Source organism: Podarcis gaigeae (assembly GCF_964106915.1).
Source record: "Podarcis gaigeae genome assembly, chromosome: 17".
NCBI classification, from domain to species: domain Eukaryota; kingdom Metazoa; phylum Chordata; class Lepidosauria; order Squamata; family Lacertidae; genus Podarcis; species Podarcis gaigeae.
Genome location: NC_139694.1, coordinates 26,735,378 through 26,756,749, shown reverse-complemented (window position 1 = coordinate 26,756,749; position 21,372 = coordinate 26,735,378). Strand labels below are relative to the sequence as shown.

At 42.4% G+C, this 21,372-nt stretch overlaps 1 long non-coding RNA gene across 1 annotated transcript in view; it reads right to left on the bottom strand.

The window, feature by feature from the left end:
• Nucleotides 1-21,372, bottom strand: part of LOC310835228 — a 104,629-nt gene that overhangs the window by 24,040 nt on the left and 59,217 nt on the right. Inside the window, exon 2 of the long non-coding RNA XR_014559434.1 lies at nucleotides 708-830. This is a non-coding gene — a long non-coding RNA (uncharacterized lncRNA). The remainder of the gene's footprint in view (nucleotides 1-707; nucleotides 831-21,372) is intronic.

Below are 21,372 nucleotides of genomic sequence, written 5' to 3'. Positions count from 1 at the left end.
CACAGGTTGAGAAAGGCTGTTATAGAGCAATTGTTGCAGGTAAATTTCAACTTCTGTGCAGTCTTGTTACTTCACTAGGCTATGCTCCAGAACTTCTTTTGTCTTACAGTCACAACTTAAAGCCAGACCTCCGAAGGGTTATGGGAGGGAAATACTCCTTCTGGTTTGCTCCCAGCCTATATTGACTGAGCTACTCGTTCCAGCTCACCATTCCGCTCTTCTCTCTTGAATTCAGAGCAGCCTGGCAGAGCAGCCAGAGCTGCAGTAGATCTCCCTCCAGTTTGGCATACTTGGCCTCTGTAGACCACTTCTCAACCAACTGATTCTCTTCTCCCTCATACCTGTTACAGTGCAAGTTTCTCTTTCCTTATGACAGCCTTTCTCAACCTGTGGGTCCCCAGATGTTGTTGAACTACAACTCCCATCACCCCTAGCTAGTAGGGCTAGAGCTCAGGGATGATGGGAGTTGTAGTCCAACATCATCTGGGGACCCACAGATTGAGAACCGCTGCCTTATGAGTTCTGGGATAGGAAGGAGCTAGAAGAGCACTGCTACGGGAGGAGAGTTTGCCACCAACAGTTCCAACCATGGCTCTAGTGCCTATTATACCTGTTCTTCCTAATATGTCTGAGTTCTCTCTCCTGCCATTTAGAATAATGCCATTTTTCACATGCACCATATTATTTAAAATATAGGTCGGTCCTACCGTATCTTCAATTCTGTGGTTCGTATTCAGCAAATCTGAAAGGAAATCTTCATTAAGACTCTCTCTCCGAATCAAGGTAAACTCACGCAGAAAGATGGCTCCCTGGCTTTGGTCGCCACCAACCTAGAAACATAAAATACTATCGTTTAGAAAAATAATGCTTTATCTTTGCTGGCAACATCATAGAAAGGAATAGCAATTTCTGAACTGTCTACAAGAACAGTGTAGGAATATGCTGATGAATAAGGAAATGAAATATTTGATCAGCTTTTTTTATACAGCCAACCATGGACACATTGCACAGTGCAACAGGACTAATAAACCCCAAATAACAAGAAAGGAAAAGCAACGATTCCAATTATTAGGGTGGGAAAAGATGAAGTCTATAAAATCTCAAATGATCAATTTTTCAAGTTCTCTTTGGAATTATATGCTAAGCCAAAATATGTAGTTTAAGACAATATAGACGATATAGAACAAAATAAACAACATATCTAGATGACACACAAAAGCATATATTAAAAAATGTTTAGGGGTACTCTCATTTTGACTCAAAGTCATCATTTTATAGTTCAAATCGGGGGAAATAAATACAGTAAATGGACAAAAGTACAAAGATTCATAAAATGTTTAGGGGTATGCGTACCCCTGCTTTTCCCCAGAAAAAAAGCACTGGATTTATCAGCACCAATTGTACAAAGAGATACTTGATAAAGGTAATTTATGAATGACATTCAACCAAGCTTATATTACAGTTGCACTCAAACCAGATAAAGATCACACTCAGTGTGCAAATTATTGGTCTGTATCACTGATTTATGTTGATACAAAGAATTTAACAGCGACTTTAGCAATTAGAATCCACCAAGTGATAATGTCCGTTATTGAGAATGACCAGACTGGTTTTATAAAAATGAGGCAAGCAGCAGTTTATATGAGATTAGTGGTGGATTTCATGAAAACAAAGATCACCACAGCCAATCACAAACAAACAACCACACCCTTGGCCAACCCCAACCTCTCTCACCACCAAAGGAACACAAGTGAATAGCAGAGAACCTGCACAAGCGACGCTGAAACAAAACCCCATATATATTAAGTATAATAGAAACATTGCCACCCGACCCCTCCCCCACCCACCTTTCCCCCTCCACCTCTTTCCCCCTTTTCTTCCTCATGTCTCAACAAATGAAACTGATCTGTAAAAAAGAGAGCGAGAAAGAGAGAGAAAGAGAGATATTGCACATACTTTTGTAAACCAGGAAAATCAATAATAATAATAATAATAATAATAATAATAATAATAATAATATGATTAGTGGTGGACTTAAGCAAAAATAAAGACCAATTTCTAATGTTATCATTAGATGCTGAAAAGCCTTTTGACGCAATTCATAAACAGTATAGAGAGGTAGCTTGAAATAAATTTTGATTTCATAAAATGGATTAAGATATTGCATGACTTGCCTACACGTAGAGTTAAAATGAATGGTATCGTGGGCCCACTCTCAGTGACCCATCCCCACCCCCCAAGGGAACAAGGCCTGAGCAAAACTATAACCTGTATAGTCATGGCTAGTATTTATACAAACTCTGCAAATGCCAGCCATCATAATGCTATGTCCCAGATCAGCCTCACCTGTGCTTTGGACTACATTTCCATCAGCCCCAACCAGCATGGCCAATGGCCAGGGATAATGAGGGTTGCAATCAAACAAAATCTAGATGGCAGCTGGGTTGGGGCTCTGTGGGTAGTTAACAATGGGTGGCTGAGAGCCATCTGTCACAACTTGTGGCATTATCGCTACTTCCCTTCACCACCAATAAGCCCACCTAGGGTTGAATGGATATATGAGGGGAAAACCATGTATTACTAGCAGCCTGCATAGTATACAGTAATGTTAGCTCACATCTGGTGAACTTAAAGAACAGCAATTTGTAGCTTGACAACTTATATCCCAGCTACAGCAATTGGCCCAAGAAAGTTTTTTGTCTCATACTTCTTACTGCTGCTTTTATACTTCCCTGGTTGGTTTGTAGACTGCAAAGCTACCTTGGAAATATTCAGAAAGCTTACACTTTATTAGGAAAGCTATGGGTTTAACCCATCTGTCTATATACCACATGACTTTGTCTTAACCAGGACCAGTCTACCACTCACAGGCAGATATATGGCATTTTAGGGTATAAGGATGCGATCTTTTCACATGAAGAATGAGCAGTGATGTGTTTCATAGTTACTGCGCCTTCCGTTGAGATGGCTGGAGAGAAATCAACTGAGGAGGAAAGGAGAGGGGTGGAGAAAATAAATAATACCGAAAAGGGTGGATGGAAAATTTGAGGTCTCTCAGCACAGAATAGCCTTAGTTTTATACTTTGTAATATGTTGGAGAGAATTCCTTGAGTTCATGGCTGTGAAAAGGAGAGGGAGGTGTCCAGCCCTTCTGAGTGCCCTGAACGCTTGTGCTGTAAAATTAAATGTTAAAAATTATATTATTGCTGTAGTATAAGACATATATGGTTTTATGAGCATGGGGAATTTTTTTTTATAGAAAAAACAGGTGCATGGACTTTGCATTATGTGGTTAACAGTGAGGTACACACCCAACTGTATTACATAAGACTCACTGTGCCATAGCAACACTGAGTACAACATGAATCAGGTGGGAATTGAAAAAAATATCTCAAAAGGAATGGTAAAGTGCCACAACAAGCTTGCAGCTGTGGAGAGTTCTAAAGAGCAAAGAGCCATACCCAGGGGGAAACCTACTCATTATGAGAGGCGAACATGCTTGTAAGCTCAGTGTTACTCACATATTTTTAATAAATGCAAATCTGTTTGCAGCTTAGTGTATTATTTGTGAAGCTACTCTCTATGCAGATGTACACCACTCAAGATAGAGGCATTATTATTATTATTATTATTATTATTATTATTATTATTATTATTATTAATACCCTGCCCTTCCCGGTTCAGAAAACCGGGCTCAGGGTGGCTAACAACAAATTTAAAACACTTAATTGTAATACAACATAGAAGCAGCATAAAATACAGCATAGAAACATGAATAACAATAAAATTCAAAGTTCAGAAATCAATTTAGGGGAAATCCATCTAATAAGCATTAGATATTCACCAGGACTAGCTGGCTGAATTAGTCCTCCTTGGGCCAGCGAGGAGGCCAGGGGAGAATTGGCTGTGGGGTCTTAGAGCGGGTGATCTTCATAAAAGGGGAGGGGGAGGGGGAGGGGAGAGAAGGGAAATAAAAGATCAGGCTGATTTCAAATTAAAGGCCAGGCGGAATAGCTCTGTCTTTCAGGCCCGGCGGAAGGAGGTTAAATCCTGAAGGGCCCTAGTCTCCTGGGACAGAGCATTCCACCAAGTCGGAGCCATCACTGAGAAGACCCTGGCCCTGGTGGTGATCTGACTTCCTTAGGGCCCAGGACAGCTAAACTATTATTATTCATGGACCTTAAGGTCCTCTGTGGGGCATCCAAGGAGAGGTGGTCCAGTAAATACGAGGGCCCTAAAATAAGAAATAAGGGGCAGAAATTATTTTCTTGAGAACAGATCAAGTGGACAATTTTTCAATTTAAAAATGCCACCTGTGCCCTGAACCTTTTTTCTTTTTTTGCTGCTGCAAATTAGGGTGGCTAACTTGATACGTTTTTGGACTACAACTCACATCATCTCTGAATATGCCGGCTGGACACATGGGAGTTGTAGTCCAACAACATCTGGAGGTCCACAAGGTCTTTATTCCTGTTCTCCTCAACACAGAAGCTCTTCAAAAGAGGCATAAATCTCTGGCTGCTTTATATTCCGTTTCTGATTCCTTTGGTTCAATTATCAGCAGCCAGAGATTAGCATGAGCTCAATTTATTGAGCCCAGGGATAGGCAGCAGTCACGATGCTTATAATTAAACACAAGGAATCTGTGTTTATGATTAACTGGCTCAGGATACGGTGCAGTCCCAGCAGGAGAGGAATTAAAAATGTTTCAGTGTGAAATGACACTTAATGAGTGCTAATTGCTTATGATAAGGTCCTGACTTCTCTTGACTGACTGAGAGAGCAAACATTTCTGTACCATCACAAAAATGCCCTGTTAGTGCATCCCAGGCCTCTTGCTCTGCAAAGTTACTTGGACAAGCAATGACTTCCTGTTAGGGCTTCCAGATGTGTCCGCATTGCTGCTCGCTGCCAAAAACACTTGCTGATTAGCACTGCTATGTTGCTTCAAGCAAGGGTGGGTTTATTTTCATATAAAAAGGGAGTGGGGAAGGAGAGAAAAATATAAGGGGTGCTGAAAAGAGACAAAAATTGTAAGCAGTCACATCCAGCCTATGTTTAGATGCTTTTGAAGGAGTCCCTTTCAAAGAGGAGAATATGATTGAAGTTATAAAGTCATGCGTAAAAGAGAAAGAGGGGAATACTATTTACTTTCACGAAATACGAGAGCTAAAAGCGATCTCGTGAAAATTAGCCACCCAGCAAGATTAAAGCAAAAGGGAACTCTGCATATACACTGTGCACTATGGCAAGAACCAGAAGTGTACTGAAGATTCAAATTTAAATAAAAATAGATTAAATGAATCCATAAAAGGCCAGATACCTTATTTGCCAGATGGTGGGATGAACATCAGAGTACAGAACTCTGTTATCACCCTGTGTTGTTAAAACCCAATGGAAGAGTCACATCCTGGCTCTTTGTCCGAGATAGTTGGGTGGAGGATGGACTGTTAAACTGAGTTCATGTAATCTACGGAACTCAGTTAATTAACAATTAACTGACATTTCATTTCCAAGAATGTGGAAGAAACAACAACAAAGGGATCATCTCTCTTGGGACCTGGACCTCACCAACAGGAAGGAACTGGTCAATGAAGAGGAAGTACTGGGAAGTTTGGGAGAAAGTGATCATGTCCTCTTGGGTTTCATGATACAGAGGCAAGGGAAAGCTGAGGGTAGTGTAGGTGATCCCCTCTGGACTTTAAGAAGGCTGGTTTCAAGCTTAAGGAACTAGTGGATGAGATTCCATGGTGAGAAATACTCAAAGAAAAGGGAGTTGAAGATGCATAGGAGTTTCTTAATGGTGAAATATTTGAAGGCACAAATGCAGACAAATCCAACAAGAAAGAAGAGTAGGAAGGATCGACAAAAACCAGTGTGGCTGCAGAAGGAGGTTACAGATAAACTGAGATTTAAAGAAGGTGTGTGAATAAGAAATGAAAGAAAGGGGAAATTCATGCATGAATAGTCAACATTTGTAGGGAGATGGTCAAGTGGGCCAAAGCTCTGGATGAGCTCAGGACTGCAAAAGATGCTAAAAATAATAACACTAATAAGGTTTCACATGTAAAGCAAAGAGATATAAAACAGGCAGAGTGGTACCTTGGGTTAAGAACTTAATTCGTTCTGAAGGTCCATTCTTAACCTGAAACTGTTCTTAACCTGAGGTACCACTTTAGTAAATGGGGCCTCCAGCTGCAGCCACGCAGCCGCCATGCGATTTCTGTTCTCATCCTGAAGCAAAGTTCTTAACCCGAGGTACTATTTCTGGGTTAGCGGAGTCTGTAGCCTGAACCGTCTGTAACCTGAAGCATCTGTAACCCGAGGTACCACTGCATATGAAATAATTATCAATATACTGCAACGCATTAGCTACAATTCTTTCTCTCCCGGGTGTTTCGGATCATTTATTACAGCACTCCTGAAAAGTTGCTAACGACTTCCGGATAATGTTTTTGAATTATCTTGTTGAGTTCATGCTTTTAAAGACAAAAGTACTTTTTTGCTGTACATCTCCAAGGATACAAAGAGAGTGCCCATACCTGACTGCCCTATTTAAAAGAAAAAGGAGTTGCACTAATGGGACAGTCTGAGATGTGTTACAACAAGCCCAAGAAATTCCCAGTTCAAATAGCAATATATTTCACAAGGGAATGTTTTTCATTCTGCTTGAAAATGTTCCCACCAGAAATTCTAGTTGCCCTTGAAATATGTTAAATCTCTCTTGCCCCCCCCCCCCCGAACCTTTCTTTCTACAGAAACTGAATTCAGGGTTTGCAGCAAGACTCTGACTCTTTTCCATGGCCTGTGAAGGAAATGTGGCTTTGTGCTAATTATTTTCAGTCCTCAAGCAGCCACAATAGATAAGCCTGGTTAATGTATTCATTGAAATAAATTATTTGAGCTCCATTTCAGCCTCTCCTTTCTCAAGGAACAAAAGCAACAAAAAGTGATTTGCATTCAAGATTACAGCGTGAAGTTGCCCCCTCGGACAAAGCCACCAGCAACTTAACATCTGAGGCAGACATTAGCAGTGATGGGGATGTTATTTGTAAAGCAAGCACACGCCTACACTTGACCCAGAGTGTTCTAACAACAGAGAAAGCCAACATGGCCCCAGCAAATGGAGTGGCAAAAAAGGGAGAATGGGGGAAAAGAAAAAAAGAACGTAACAAAAAAAACAACACGCCAATACTTCTGCTGCCAAGCAACCTTGGCTGAAAAAAAATATGGGCAACAGACTGTGGGAAAGAAAGATGAACTCATATAGGAGCAAACAAATCAAAGCTTTACATCTGCTTTAAAACCCTGTTGATTAGAACAACCTTGCTGGTGGGCCACCAAGGCATGGCGAAGACAAAAAGGAAGGATGGGGTATCCTTTATAAGCTTGAGCAAATTGCGTTTTACAAAATTTACACACTTGGAGCTTGAAAGGTGTTGTGAAAAACTGAGGGACGGGTGGGTTGAGTCAGGGTTTGCCACCAAATGTCCCCCAAAAGCAAAAGGAAAGATGAATTTAGAAAACCGTTCGGGCAAAAGATCTTCAGAGGGTTGAGAGATGCTAAGAAAGAATAAGCCTAACAGTTTTAAGTTCAGTGGAATTTTGCACATGGAATTGTAATGCTACTATTTTAGCTAATTTTATTTATATATTTTACACTTTAAAAAAATTAAACTGCCTTGAGATGTTTTTTACCTATAAAGCTTGCCTAAAAATATTTTTTATAATGATAAGTAATAATTCACATACAGTGGTACCTCGGGTTACATACGCTTCAGGTTACATATGCTTCAGGTTACAGACTCCGCTAACCCAGAAATAGTGCTTCAGGTTAAGAACTTTGCTTCAGGATGAGAACAGAAATCGTGCTGTGGTGGCACAGCAGCTGCAGGAGGCCCCATTAGCTAAAGTGGTGCTTCAGGTTAAGAACAGATTCAGGTTAAGTACAGAACTCCGGAACGAATTAAGTACTTAACCCGAGGTACCACAGTATTCCCATTTTTAGTAATTCCTGATTAAAATGAGTCTTTACACAATGTTTCCAAATCATTCTGGTTCCCCGTTAAAAGCCAGGATCTAGACCAGCCATCCCCAGCCTGGTGCCCTCCAGATGTTTGGGATAGCTCAGTCGGTAGAGCATGAGACCCTTAATCTCATGGTTCGAGCCCCACCTTGGGCAAAAGATGACCCTTTTAGTCCCTTCCAACTCTACAATTCTATGATTCTATGATAATTACATCAGTCCTTGCTAAAAGTCAGGGGTGATGGGAATTATAGTCCAAAACATATTGAGGACAGTAGGCTGCAGAAGGCTAGTCCAAACATCATATATGATGATGGGGTGGGGGTTATTGTTTTATTTTTGCTTTAACTATTTTTTGGGTCTTCTATCCTATATTTTAAGGGACGCGGGTGGCGCTGTGGGTTAAACCACGGAGCCTAGGACTTGCCAATCAGAAGGTCGGCGGTTCGAATCCCCATGACGGAGTGAACTCCCGTTGTCTGGTCCCTGCTCCTGCCAACCTAGCAGTTCGAAAGCACGTCAAAGTGCAAGTAGATAAATAGTTACCTCTCTGGCAGGAAGGTAAACGGTGTTTCCGTGCGCTGCTCTGGTTTGCCAGAAGCGGCTTAATCATGCTGGCCACATGACCCAGAAGCTGTATGCCGGCTCCATCAGCCAATAGAGCAAGGTGAGCGCCGTAACCCCAGAGTCGGCCATGACTGGACCCAATGGTCAGGGGTCCCTTTACCTTTACCCTATATTTTTATCTTGTGAACCGCCCTGAAATCTTTAGATGAAGGGCAGCATATAAATTTAATAGATAACAATAATATTAAGGATCTCAGTTCCATACCCCCATGTTTCTTTTATCTTCCCCTCCTTACATCAATCTGATTCTTTATCCAAAGTTCTCTGTCCATATAGGAACTGGCGTAAACACCCCTTCATAGAATAAAGGTCAGAAGACCACTAGAAAGAATTCAAACATTCAACAACATGTTATCAAGTGATGGGACATCAAGTGATGAACACACACGTGCAAATCTCAGTTGGTGGTGCTTCAGAATAGGAAACTTTATATCAAGCTTTGTTGTCTGGATGGTTTCCATTCCATCAACTACAGGTATATCTAGGTGCCTACCTCCTGTGCTACACCTTAGAAAGATCGTCTGTAAGTATACTGGAGCAGGGCAAAGTATGCTTTTAAATACTCCCATTCCCCAGAATCAAAGAGCTGAGTGGCAGGTTCATTCTGGGTACTGCCCAACACATAATGTGGGTGCAGACATTTCTGATTTACAGGGGTTTGGCAGGCCGTACTGACAACGGGTGGCAGCCTCTTGGGCTTGCTGATCAGAAGGTCAGCGGTTCGAATGCCCGCGAAGGGGTGAGCTCCTGTTGCTCGTGTCCCAGCTCCTGCCAACCTAGCAGTTTGAAAGCATGCCAGTGCAAGTAGATAAACAGGTACCGCTCTGGCGGGAAGGTAAATGGTGTTTCCATGCACTCTGGTTTCCAGAAAGCTGACTGTGGACAAACGTCGGCTCCCTTGGCCTGGAAAGCGAGATGAGCGCCGCAACCCCATAGTCATCCTTGACTGGACTTAACCATCCAGGGGCCCTTTACCTTTTACCTTACAGACAACACCCACCACACGCATGCTTAGTAGGACTGTTGACACACACACACACGGAGGCTGGTTTTTGAGAAACACAAAACCACAGTCCCCTAGGCACATGTAACTCCTTGTAGAGTTCTTTGGATCCTGGCCATTGCATGTTCAAGTAAACCCAGGGTTGTTTGGGGGCTTTTTAAAAGCCTTATTTTCACTTTGTGGCAAGCTAAATTAAAATCAATGTTTCCTTCCACCCAGTGTTGCGGGTGGAGAACTTCTCATCGTATCTAATATCAGCTGTTCCCTGCTAGTTCCATATCAAAAGGAAATGTGCATCATTTAAATAATTTCATCAGGCCCATCTTTCCGTGAGAAGTCTTAAGTTTGAGGGGTTTTTTTCCCATGCTTGATTTTTATGCCCCCCCTCTCCCCCAGATGCGTTTGATTGGGATGGGATTTTTAATGTTTCCTGCCAATGGTAAAACTGGTTTTAATAACTGATGCATCTCTATTCTGTTTTTTAAAAATACTACATGGTATATGAATATAGTTTTTTTTTATGATGCTGGAATTTTTTTCTTTTTATCTCTCCAATTTGGATATGCTCTGATCTTTGTCACATGTGTTATTAATGAAACAAGCTGGGTCACACTCTTGCAGCTCAAACTTTTTAACTGTTCTCAGATCATTGTGCAGTAAACACGGAATTTATTTTTTCTATATTATCTTATTCTATATGATGATGGCACGGGACAGAGGCTTTCATCATTGCTGGGAGAAGAGATGCAGCTCAAAGAGCCTGAGACTTTTGGCACTGAAAAGGTCTGATGTTCTATCCCAGGTAGAGATGGGGATGTCCCTTACCTGAGGAACTCTGAGGAACCACAGCTAGCCAGTGTAAACAACACAGAGTTAGAGAGATCAGTGGTCTGACTTGGTATAAACCAGCTTCCTTTGTTCCTTCCTTCCTTGCTAAAGATATTTAAGCTTGGTGTGAGATGCTTTTAAAAACATTTATCCTCTTGGTTTTAATGTATCCATGTGGGGTTCACTATCTGTTTCTTTGACTGTAAGTCGCTTCGGGTTGCCCTGGATGAGATAAAGTGACCAACAAATTTAATAAATAATAATAAAATTAAAAGCTAAGGGACAAAATCAGTGAACTTCTATTTAATGCCAGTATGTGCCTTTCGAATCTTTAGTTCCGTAACTGTTTTTAAATGCAACCTCCATGTAAGATTTCTTTCAAAAAATTATATATACAGTTAAGGACTTTTAAGCCCTACTGATTTTAATTGGGGGGGGGGGGAGAGATAGAGAGAATATGAATATGTTCTTAAAATGCAAGAGGACCAAATAGTTTGTTTTACTTGAACTGTATCTACTGCATTCACATGCATGGGCATTCTTGTACAGTGGTACTTCGGGTTACATACACTTCAGGTTGCATATGCTTCAGGTTACAGACTCCGCTAACCCAGAAATAGTGTTCAGGTTAAGAACTTTACTTCAGGATGAGAACAGAAATCGTGCTCCAGTGGTGCAGCAGCAGCAGGAGGCCCCATTAGCTAAAGTGGTGCTTCAGGTTAAGAAAGTTTCAGGTTAAGAACGGACCTCCGGAACGAATTAAGTACTTAACCCGAGGTACCACTGTACTATTTCTGGGTGTGTGTTTTTTTTTAAAAAAAAATCTATAACCATGCAATAGTCTTATAACCCAGAAAGGAGGATTAGGGCAGTGTGACAAGTTCTGCCACACTGAGTGACAAGCCTAGGTGCTGCTGCAGGGCTTCTTATTCTTCTTTGGCGATGCCTCGAGGCTGAGTAAGATTGTCTTCCATAAACACGGTTTTAACAACGGGTCCCTAAGTGACTGTGGAGGCCAATTCTGGATCCACATGTCCTTCCACAGTGGGGACATAGGTTTCTGGGCAGGAGTTGATCACGGTGTGGATTTGCCAAGTGTGCCTTCCTCTTAGCACGTTTCTCCCTTGCGTCCTGAGTTTGAGTGTCTTCAAAGCCCACAACACCTTTGGTAAAGGCTGTTCTCCAATTGGAGCGCTCACAGTCCACTGTTTCCCAGTTGTCAGTGTTTATACTACATTTTTTAAAATTTGCCTTGAGACAGTCTTTAAACCTTTTTTTGTTGACCACCAGCAGCATGCTTTGCATTTTTAAGTTTGGAATAGAGTAGTTGCTTTGGAAGACGATAATCAGGCATCCACACAACATGACCAGTGCAACAAAGTTGATGTTGAAGAATCATTGCTTCGACACTGGTGATCTTTGCTTCTTCCAGTACACTGCTATTAGTTTCTGTATTTCTATCATTCTTCTCGAAAGAACCTTGCACTTCCATTAAGTCAACTGGCATCCATTTAGTCAGCTTACAGTTCATTTTAATTAACATTTCAAGAGCAGCATATTAGACAAGATACAAAAACTTACAATATAAAGTCTAAATATACAGGTGGTTGAATATATTGGGATGGGGGCATGGGGAGAGAAATTACTCGGCAGTCATATGTCATTTTTAAGAATTTCAGTCTTCCAACTCGGGAAAACCAGCATCACAGCATGACCTGCAATCACTAAAGAGGATAGTTGTGGGGTTTTTTTGAGCAATCACAAAGGCCTCATTTTGTTCAAAGCAGCAGTGACTTGGAATATTAGAAAATTGTTGTTCATCATGGCTGCTGGCTTTGGTGCAAAAAATTGTGCTAAGAGGCAACGCTACTTAGTGCCAGAGGTGTTGCAACAATTCTACAGCTTATGTCCCTTATATGCTGTTGAAGTGGAGAGTTTGACTATTTGTTACTAGGGTTGTAAACCAGTTACAAAAAGTATCTTAAATAGGGTTCCCATGTGTTCAGACAAAGGAAGAGTGAAAGCATATAGACATACCATACTTTGTAGAAGACAAACTTCCTGCTATTTTACAGTATACTTCTTACTGTTTTAAGGATGAGTCTCATGCAGCTTGGGTTTTGTTTAACAGACATACAAGGATTTTCATGGGGAAAGCAAGAAAATGCTTTCAGCTTCCTCCATTACCAAGAGCTACATTCTGCCATTTTCAGAAGATGTATGAAGGACCAAGAGCTCTTAAAACAATTTTTTTGGTTATCCTTCAGTGCACATTATTTCTGTATATGGTGCGAAATGTACTTTCTGAATGAATGATTGATTACTTTTGACTTGTATACAGCATTAGAAGGTGGTGTTCTCTTTAACCCAGATAGAACTGGCAACTACATGGAGATGACAGGTACAGTCATCTCTGCTGCCTTCTGTTATTAATACACAGCAGTGGGAGCTGAGCCAGATAGCTTTCCCAGCATTCAGTCACTACAATTCCTGCCTCCCAAAAGAAACATGCTCAACACTGGCAATACAGGCTGAAATAGCATGTGTGAGTGAAGAAGCAGTTCTCAGCATTTGTGTGGTGTGTGTATCAATGGATTGGGTCATAGGGACCTATAGCCCTATGGTTACAAGCAAAGTCTTATCTTGATTGGAATGATATGCTTGGAAGCAAAAGCAGGGTCAATTGAATTACTAGATGCCACTGGGTCTATCATGACATTGGCATCCTGGCTGGTCTAGGACCAATGGCAGAAACAACTGAATGTTCCTCTCAGGGTCACTGGTATCCTATCCTGTGACAACCATAGCTGTCAACATTTCCCTTTTTTAAGATAAATTCCCTTATTCTGAATAGGATTCCTCGCAAGAAAAGGGAAAAGTTGACAGCTATGGTGACAACTGGTCTAAAGAGTTGCAGGGGCAATGGAATCTTACTGATGTGGGAGCTCATCAGGTCCTCTCAGAGGTCTGTTGAGGCCTGGGCCATTTCTGGCTTTTGAGGTCACAAAGCATAATAAATGCAGCCCAGCCAAAAATGACACATGGGAACAAAATAAGTCACCACCACCTTCCAAAAAGGGGACAGGAGTAAGAATTAATTAGATGGCTTTCCATACTTTTTCCTGTGAAATGCAGTAATTGTTGTGGGAAAATATCCCTTTCACGTAATATTAACCCTGATATTAACCCTAATATCACAGTGGATGTTAAGCACATCACAGTTAAGAAAATCTGTGACTCTAAAATGCATTTACTACAGGGGTCAGCAAACTTTTCAGCAGGGGGCTGGTCCACTGTCCCTCAGACCTTGTGGGGGGCTGGACTATATTTTTTTTGGGGGGAATGAACGAATTCCTATGCCCCACAAATAACCCACACATTCTACTCATGTAAAAACACTCTGATCCCCGGACCATCCACAGGCTGGATTTAGAAGGCAATTGGGCCAGATCTGGCCCCCGGGCCTTAGTTTGCCTACCCATGATTTGCTACTTCTGTGCTGCAGACAGTAAAACATGTTTACTACTTATATGAAGCTATAGTTAAGCCAAAGTGCCTTAAATTTCAATTTCCATCCTTTTTGTTACACAGGTGGATTTGTAAACACATTAAGTAGAATGTTAAGTAGAAAGCTTTTTGATCCAAGAACCAGAACCATCAGGATAGCTTTTCATTGGAGTATAAAGCAGAATTATGTTGTTGGAGGAAACTCTTGAGAGTCCCATGGACTGCAAGAAGATGAAACCTCTCCATTCTGAAGGAAATCAGCCCTGAGTGCTCACTGGAAGGACAGATCCTGAAGCTGAGGCTCCAATACTTTGGCCACCTCATGAGAAGAGAAGACTCCCTGGAAAAGACCCTGATGTTGGGAAAGATGGAGGGCACAAGGAGAAGGGGACAACAGAGGACAAGATGGTTGGATAGTGTTCTCGAAGCTACCAGCATGAGTTTGACTAAACTGCAGGAGGCAGTGGAAGACAGAAGTGCCTGGTGTGCTCTGGTCCATGGGGTCACGAAGAGTCGGACACGACTAAACGACTAAACAACAACAAAAATAAAGCAGAACTGTTTTCTAAGTGAGTAACAGGAATAATGTCTATTGAGTGTTAGTTTTCTCCACTGCTTCTAAATTATCAGGTTGCTGGCTTTGTCTGAAAAGGTTATTTTTCCTCTGCTGATAACTGAAATAGTTCAGCTATAAATATTCAGTAACTTCATGGTATATGCTCAAATAATTATCTTTTCTGATAATTTTTACAACTGAGATGTTTAAATGTATTTCAGCATGGTAGATAATAAAAAAGAATGGCTGTTTAACCTGAGATTTCAAACCCTACACAAATCCTTATTTGTGTTGTCATCTGTATTTAAAAGGCCTAAGACTATATTATTAAATTATTATTGTTGTTATTGTTATTAAGATTCCAGTGTATTAAGAATTAATAAAATGATCCAGAGATACTAGTGGTGAGCTGAAAAGAACCCCCCTCTTTCTCATTTGGGTAATTCATCATAATCAGTACTGAGTCCAGCACCTCACTTATTCAGAGATGGGTGGATTTCACAACTAACAGCAAGCAAGCAGTGACTAGAAAGTATTCTGAGATAGTAGAGAAGTGAACTGGACAGGGTGACATCCTGTTTTCTCAGCTGGGATTGTTTATTTGCAAATAGCAGCCTCGCCCTCTGAAGTAACCCAAGGACTTTGAGCGTGTAAACAACTGCTTTGTTAATTACATTGAACAAATCAGACCAAACATATTGTTAAAGTTTTTTTTGGGGGGTACCCCCCTAAATTCTAAAAATTAATAAATGGAAGGATTTTGATTAGTTGGGATGTGAAGGGAGAAATGCAAGTTGCAGAGGAATTCCTGGGCTAGCCTGTGCAAAAAACCCGACCTCACTGAGGGCTGTTGGCATAGCAAAAGAACTGTCCTCCCCTGTTGACCTGAGGTGTGAACAGAGATTGGGGATTTGGAAGTTTGCATGGATAACTGGGTGTGAGGTGTCAGGAAAAGCCACCTGTTAGCAGCTGTGTTGGGTAGAAGGAGGAGGAAGGAGGCAGAAAGAATCCTAGGGTCCATCTTGGGCAGGATGGATGAAGGCTCGCTGCACTGCTGTGGGGGACAAGCCCATCTTGAAATGACCGTGCTGTAAGCTCTGGAATCCCTCCATGCAGACTGAAGGTGCGAATAGGTGAATAAACCATGTTTCTTAAGGCTATGACCATCTCTACCATGTCTCAGTTCTCCAAAGGAACACAGACGCTGGGTGAGTGCCTGGAACCCCCTGGGAACTTGCTATTGCTCAGCAGAGAACGAGTGTGGCACCCAACTTTTGTAACAATATAAATTCCATTTACCTGTGTTAATTTCACACATTCTGGAAATCTCATTTTAGACATTTTGTTCAGGACTTCCCCATTAAGATTAGAATGTAGAGGCAATCCATATACTTGGAGGATAGCATATATTTAGAGCAGGGATTGGAGACCTGTGGCCATTCAGATATTTCATGGAATCACAGAACTGTAAAGTTGGAAGGGGCCATGGGGGTCATCAAGTCCAACCCCCTACAATGCGGGAATATGCAGCTGTCCCATGCGGGGATTGAACCTCCAGTTCCCATTAGCCCCAGGCAGCATGGCCAATTGTTAGGGACAATGGAAACTGACCCGGAAACTACAACTAATCCAGAATGCGGCAGCTAGACTGGTGACTGGCAGCGGCCGCCGAGACCATATAACACCGGTCTTGAAAGACCTACATTGGCTCCCAGTACGTTTCCGAGCACAATTCAAAGTGTTGGTGCTGACCTTTAAAGCCCTAAATGGCCTCGGTCCAGTATATCTGAAGGAGCGTCTCCTCCCCCATCGTTCTGCCTGGACACTGAGGTCCAGCTCCGAGGGCCTTCTGGCGGTTCCCTCACTGCGAGAGGCCAAGTTACAGGGAACCAGGCAGAGGGCCTTCTCGGTAGTGGCGCCCGCCCTGTGGAATGCCCTCCCATCAGATGTCAAAGCGATAAACAACTACCTGACATTCAGAAGACATCTGAAGGCAGCCCTGTTCAGGGAAGTTTTTAATATGTGACATTTTAGTGTATTTTTCATCTCTGTTGGAAGCCGCCCAGAGAGGCTGGGGAAACCCAGCCAGATGGGCGGGGTACAAATAATAAATTATTATTATTATTATTATTATTATTATTATTATTATTATTATTCCCTGAACTGCCTTCAGATGTCTTCTAAATATTAGGTAGTTGTTTATCTCTTTGACATCTGATGGGAGGGCGTTCTACAGGGTGGGCGCCACTACCAAGAAGGCCCTCTGCTTGGTTTCCTGTAGCCAGTATACCTGAAGGAGCGTCTCCACCCCCATCGTTCAGCCCGGACTCTGAGATCCAGCGCCGAGGGCCTTCTGGCGGTTCCCTCATTGCGAGAAGTGAGGCTACAGGGAACCAGACAGAGGGCCTTCTCGGTAGCGGCGCCCGCCCTGTGGAACGCCCTCCCATCAGATGTCAAAGAGAAAAAGAATTACCTGACGTTCAGAAGACATCTTAAGGCAGCCCTGTTCAGGGAAGTTTTTAATATGTAATGCTGTACGGTTTTTAACACTGATTGGGAGCCGCCCAGAGTGGCTGGGGAAAACTCAGCCAGATGGGCGGGGTATAAATAATAAATTATTATTATTATTATTATTCAGGTATACTGGGCCGAGGCCGTTTAAGGCTTTCAAGGTCAGCACCAACACTTTGAATTGTGCTTGGAAGCGTACTGGGAGCCAATGTAGATCTTTCAAGACCGATGTTATGTGGTTTTGGCGGCCTCCTCCAGTCACCAGTCTATCTGCCGCATTCTGGATTAGTTGTAGTTTCTGGGTCACCTTCAAAGGTAGCCCCACATAGAGCGCATTGCAGTAGTCCAAGCGAGAAATAACCAGAGCATGCACTACTCTGGCGAGATAGTCTGCAGGCAGGTAGGGTCTCAGCCTGCGTACCAGATGGAGCTGATAAACAGCTGCCCTGGACACAGAATTGACCTGCGCCTCCATGGACAGCTTTGAGTCCAAAATGAGTCCCAGGCTGCGCACCTGGTCCTTCAGGGGCACAGTTGCTCCATTCAGGACCTGGGAGTCCTCCACACCAGCCCGCCCCCTGTCCCCCAAGAACAGTACTTCTTTCTTGTCAGGATTCAACCTCAATCTGTTAGCCGCCATCCATCCTCCAACTGCCTCCAGGCACTCACACAGGACCTTCACCGCCTTAAGAGAGGTAGAGCTGGGTGTCATCTTCATATTGATGGACACCCAGTCCAACCCCCCTGATGATCTCTTCCAGCGACTTCATGTAGATGTTAAAAAGCATGGGGGAGAGGAGCTGCTATATCGGTAGTTATTTGGCTACAAGTTGAGGTCCCCAGCATCACCTCCCACACTGCTCTCCGGAGGGTTGGATGATGCTCTGGAATGCTGGCAGCTGATGGCACTGGAAGCTCCAATAGGAATCTGCAAATGCCACCCCACCACTCAAAAGGCAGAAAGGGTATTTCTGTCTGTTGAAAGCGAACTTTGGATCAGGACCAAGGCAACTTCTTAAAGCATCATTTTTCATCACAGCACCATTAGATGCTCTGTGCTACTGCCCTCTGTAAAATGTTCTGTGTGTTTTTGAAAGACGGTCTCTTATAAGAAAATATGTACCCACCAGCGCAATCCTACAAATGTCTATTCAAATATTTTAAATACAGACATATGGAAGCATGAGTATACTTAAACCCCTGTAACGCAAGCTAAGGAACTAGGAATGTGAACAGTTTGGCCTCTGCTTTGTTCTGATCTAGCTTTAAAGACTTAAGAGTATGTCTCTCTCTTCTTGAAACCAGAGTTGCATTTTTGGGGACTTAATGGCAGATGGATACAAAATCTCTGAGATTTATCCTATCTGTATAAGTCTGGCAAGAATTATGAAGAAAAACATCTAACATTGAAAAGTGGGGGGGGGGTGTTCTTTCTAAATTTGCATTCCATTAATAACTGGTGTTTAGCTTGACGATTATAACCTTTTTCATATCTCTGTTTTGGTGAGATGAGGCCTGTCTGGATCATAATTGTATAATAGCATTAAACGTCTTTCCATTATATGTAATTATTTCCTTATGATAACAAATTAAATACTGAAAGTTGTTATATTCCATTAATTTGGGTGTTAATATGGCTTTTGGATATTTTAAGAAAGTCTTTGCCCTTTTTAACATTGTGTACTCTTGGATACAAATTGCATGATTATGTACATATACAATTTCTGCTGTACAGATCACATGGACAAAAGCTTGGCTTTCCCCTCCACTATAAATGCTAAGTGTGGCTGGCCTCGTCATAACATTTTCAATAAAAAAGTCATTATTCAACAGACTCAGAAACCACACTCAGCCTAACATCATTCTGTTTTAATAAGTTTGCATTGAACTGTTGTTGTTTTGCTTTGAGACTGGGCTGATAATCTTCAGTGAGCCATAGTTCAAAATCTTGTCTGATCTTTCTAGTCATTTTCTAATCTGAAAGAAAACCCACATCTAACGTGAGAACAGATATTAGGGCAAGGCCCAACTCAGGAAAAAGACAAGGAGAGGAAGCATTTGTTCACCACATTGAATATTATTCCATAGAGTATCTTAATGTACAGGGATGATAAACAGAGCCATGTGGACTCTGCTTCATGAGAAACAAAAGGATGTCACAGTAGAATAATGGGAGCTCATCTTTAACACTTTTCCATATGTGTTCTGCATAAAGGCAATGCCTCAGTGTTCCATGGAACTGAGTGGCCCAGAAATTTTTTTTTTGGGGGGGGAATAAATTTTGCTATGAACAATGAGGTTCCAGAAGAAGTGAAATCTCACACCCAGCCATGAGAACTGTAGCAGTTGACTTCCCTCCTCTAAGGTAGAGTCCATCACCAGTGGGTGGCTGCTATCCAAAATCATAACTAGAACCATTACATTAACCAAAGAGTAAAGGTAAAGGGACCCCTGACCATTAGGGCCAGTCGTGGCCGACTCTGGGGTTGCGGCGCTCATCTCACTTTATTGGCTGAGGGAGCCGGTGTACAGCTTCCGTGTTATGTGGCCAGCATGACTAAGCCACTTCTTAAGAGAGCCAGTGTGGTGTAGTGGTTAAGAGTGGTGGACTCGTAATCTGGTGAACCGGGTTCGATTTCCCGCTCCTCCACATGCAGCTGCTGGGTGACCTTGGGCTAGTCACACTTCTCTGAAGTCTCTCAGGCTCACTCACCTCACAGAGTGTTTGTTGTGGGGGAGGAGGGGAAAGGAGATTGTTAGCTGCTTTGAGACTCCTTAGGGTAGTGATAAAGCGGGATATCAAATCCAAACTCTTCTTCTCTTCTTCTTCTTCTTCTTCTTCTACTTCTGGCGAACCAGAGCAGCGCACGGAAATGCCATTTACATTCCCACCGAAGCAGTACCTATTCATCTACTTGCACTTTGATGTGCTTTTGAACTGCTGGGTTGGCAGGAGCTGGGACCGAGCAATGGGAGTTCACCCCGTTGCGGGGATTTGAACCACCAACCTTCTGATCGGCAAGTCCTAGGCTCTGTAGTTTAACCCACAGCGCCACCTGCGTCCCTCATAACCAAAGAGTAGGGCATTCAAATTGGAAAATGGGGGGGAGAGGGGAGAGTCACTTAAGTACAGTAAGTGCTAAATCAAGCACAACTATTGAAATACACTGTTCAATTCCCCAGTTTGTGTTTTGAAAAACAAAATGAAACACCAGTACTGTATTTATAAACACATAGAAAGATGAAATGAGCAGATTATGTGAGCAGCTGTATCAAGGATAAGCAGAAAGGGGGTGGTTCTCCCACTTCTATTGATCAGACAACAAGCTCACTGGCAGACCAACTCTGCTTCTGCATTACAAAGATGTCTGGAAATGTGACACGAAGGCTGGTGACATTAACCCCACAGTGTGGGAATCCCTTGCAGACAACAATAGTGCCAGGAGACAATCAGTCAAGTTGTGTATCCACAGCAGTGACCAGAGAAGGAATAACCACTGAGAAGAGTGCAGAAAGAAGAAATGCTATGGTACATCTGCATCAGCTCAACAGGATGCCTTCATCTGCCCCAACAGCAACAAAACATGTATCTCCTGTATTTGTCTCTACAACCACAGCAGGCGCTGTGACTCTCCAATGGTTTGACTTCACCCCTGAAGGTGCACTCTTCCACTGTCACCCGAGACAGACAGAGGCCAACAGCAGCATTTATCATCCACTCTGAAAACTGCACAGTGCACAAAAGTGGCAGAGGGATAAACAACCAGGGAACATTTTCCATATTTCTTGATGCACAGCTATTAATCGCCTCACAGTTTGTTGTGTTCAAACCAATGGCAAATAAATTCTAATTGTTCCAAAATGTTTATAGCCAGTATTGCCTGTAAAAATAAGGCGGGGGGGGGGCTCAACTCCCATCCTAAAATAAAATGAAAAGGATATGATATTCTTGCTCTTTCCCCCTTCAGTTAAATGGTTTTACTGATTTGATGATAGCGTGCTGAAGAATTGCAAAAAACTGGGCAGCTGTCAACAGTGTATTTGGCAGACTCCTAAATTTATTATGTAGTCCATCTACCAGACCTGACCCTCGCATCTTCCCTGTTAACAATCTTCACATACAATCTCTTTCCAACTCCCATTGGGGTCTAGCCAACAGGATTCACACACACACACAAATTCCTCCTGTGAATTACAAACAACATGCAAACATCTATCTTCTGGCAATGGGGAGTGGGGAGTACTTCACAAGGGTGCTGTGTGTTGCGCAAATTGTTTGTTTGTGTGTATGTCACAGAAACAGCATACACGCTT